At 42.2% G+C, this 2,801-nt stretch overlaps 1 protein-coding gene across 1 annotated transcript in view; it reads left to right on the forward strand.

The window, feature by feature from the left end:
* Window positions 1–2,801, forward strand: part of TAFA1 (TAFA chemokine like family member 1) — a 328,271-nt gene that overhangs the window by 234,077 nt on the left and 91,393 nt on the right. The window lies entirely within an intron of this gene.

Here is a 2,801-nt window from a genome sequence, read left to right on the forward strand (position 1 = left end):
ATGGGCTCAAGTATAGCAGGGATTGTGGGGCTGGCGCGGGATCGGGCAGTGTTTCGTTCTGCTGTGCATGGGGTCGCTATGAGTCGGAAACGACTCGATGGCACTTAACAACAACAACAACAACAATGATTGAGTGCATCTGGGGTGGAAATTCAAATTTTCAGCAGAGGGATGAACCAGAATGAAGTTGTTCAGAGCCCAGGATGTTCCCCTGTGAGACCTGAAGAAAGATAAGAAGGCCAACATTCTTACCCAATGTGATCAGTTTTACCCAGAATTAGTTCCAAGTGTGATAAATAATGGGAAAAATCCAACATGTGGGAGATAGTCTCCAAGATGGCCACCATCAATTCTTTCCTTGTGTGTGCATATGGTGTTGCTTCTCATCTGTTGTGGCTAAATTTTATTCTTTTCTCCTTCAACCACAGCTGTCTTTAGTGTTTGCTTGGCCAGTAGAATGGTAGAGAAGTCACATTCTGAGATTTCTAAGGCTATGTGATATGAAGGCTTATAGCTTCCTCTGATGGCGTGGAATGATCTGATTGTTCTTGATGCTCTTATTGGGCTGCTCCCTACCCAAGTCCAGCCTCAATGCTCTGAGAAGCCCAAGCTACATGGGGAGATCAGGTGTAGGAATTCTAACTGACAACCTTAAAAAGCTCCTAGCCAACTGAAGCATCAGTTGCAGCCCTGCAAGTAAGCCATCTTGAATGTCAAGCCCAGTGAGCCTTTAGATGACTAACAGTCCTGACTAGCATCTAACTGCAACCTCACAAGAGACCCCAAGAAAAAAAAAAAAAACATACAGCTGAGCCTAGTCAACCGACAAAACGGAGATAGATCACACTGTTGTTTTGAGGAAATAAATGTTGATGTGGTTTATTACACAGCAATAAAATAATGAAAGAGGTATTATTAGGCATAATGGTTAAGAGTTTGGGTTCTGAATGTCAAAATTGGATTCACATGAATTCTGGCCCTTCCCTTATTATCCATGTGAATTTGGACAATTAACCTCGTCTTTCTGTATCTCAGTTTCTTTTCTCTAAAATACATATGATAATATTACCCTCTCTCATAGGAAAAGAGCTCTTATGGCATAGTAGATAAAGCATTCAGGTGCTAACCAAAAGATTGGTGGTATGAACCCACCAACCTTTCTGCAGGAGAAATATGAGGCATCTGCTTCCATGAAGATTTACTGGCTTGGAAACCCTAGGAGTTAGTTCTTCCCTGTCCTAAAGGGTTGCTATGAGTCAGAATTGACTCGACGGCATTGGGTTTGGTTTTGCTTATGGATCTAATGGGGTGGTTTTTATGCTGCACATAAATACAAAGTAGCATAGAGTAAGGCTGTATCACCATCAGATTTTTTCGTAATTGTCTTTATTATTACCAACTCAAAAGAATTCTGGTGGTATAATGGTTAAGGCATTTGACTGCTAACCATAAGTTTGGTGGTTTGAACCCACCAGCTGCTCCACAGAAGAAAGATGGCACAGTCTGCTTTCATAAAGATTTACAGACTGGTGTGAAATAAGTCATTCACAGAAGGACAAATATTGCATGAGTCCATTATTATAAAAAGTAAAGGAAATACTTATTTAGGGAAGGATATTCACTTTGTTGGTTACCAGGGATGGGAGGGAAGGAGTGGGAAATTTTCCAACTAGTTAGGGGACACATGTTGATTTGGGTGGTGGAAGGGATGATATGCAAAGAGTCTGTGACCAGCATGATGACACTGGGGAAAGGAAAGACACTGAAACATGCACATAAGATATAGACAACAGAGACAAATACTGGTATATGTACAATATTGCATTACCACTAATACCAAACACCAGGCTACAGATAAATGCATAGACAGGTGAGAAGATCAGGTAAGAGTGGGTGAACAGGAATATACCCTAAACCAAGGATAGATTTGGCTGAAGATAATCTCACATATGCACTTGTGCTACAAAATTAGCCACATACATTATAGAAACAACAGAAGGCAGAGTTGGAGTAACTTCTCAGAGACAACCAAACACCTTGAGACAGAATCACCAGGCCTGCTGACTCAGGACTGTAGTCTTAGGGGGCCTCATGTTCAATTGGCACATCATAGTACATAAAAATCTTGTTCTACAACCTACTTTGGCAAGTAGCAACTGGGGTGTCAAAAGCTTCCAAGTGGCCATCTAAGATGCAACTATTGGTCTCCTCTCATCTGAATCAAAGAAGAGTAAAGAAAATCAAAGATATCTGGAAACAATTAGTCCAAGGATAAGATGGACCACGAGGACCTCAGCCTTCATGACTTCAAGACCAGAAGAACTAGATGGTGTCCAGCTGCCAATGCCAACCACCTGGAAAGGGATCAAAACTGGAGATACTGGATAGAGTGGGAGGAAAAATGCAGAACAAAATTCAAAAACACAAAAATGACCAGAATTCCTGGTCACATAGAGTCTGGTGGAACCCCTCAGACTATGGCCCCAGGTTACTATTCAGGCCTAGAAATGGACTCACTCCCATGGATTGGCTCTCAGCCCAATAGTGGAAAGGCCTCCATGCAGAACACCTATCCCAGGGTGATGTACTTACCTACTCTAGGAAGATGCACCCCTTAGAGCAATCAGCCATGAGTCACCAGAGGGGCAGCATTCACATAGAGGGAAAGCTGGACAGACAGGAATGCATAGTTAAGAAGTACACAGGGAGGAGTAGTCATAGAGATGGGAGGGGAGGAAGTTGGGAATGGTAACGGGGGTGTGAAATCAAATGTGTAAGAACTATTGAATGTAAAACAAGTT

The sequence above is a fragment of the Orycteropus afer genome, unplaced genomic scaffold (genome assembly GCF_000298275.1).
Source record: "Orycteropus afer afer isolate SDZICR_OR568_19922 unplaced genomic scaffold, OryAfe1.0 scaffold00149, whole genome shotgun sequence".
NCBI lineage: Eukaryota > Metazoa > Chordata > Mammalia > Tubulidentata > Orycteropodidae > Orycteropus > Orycteropus afer.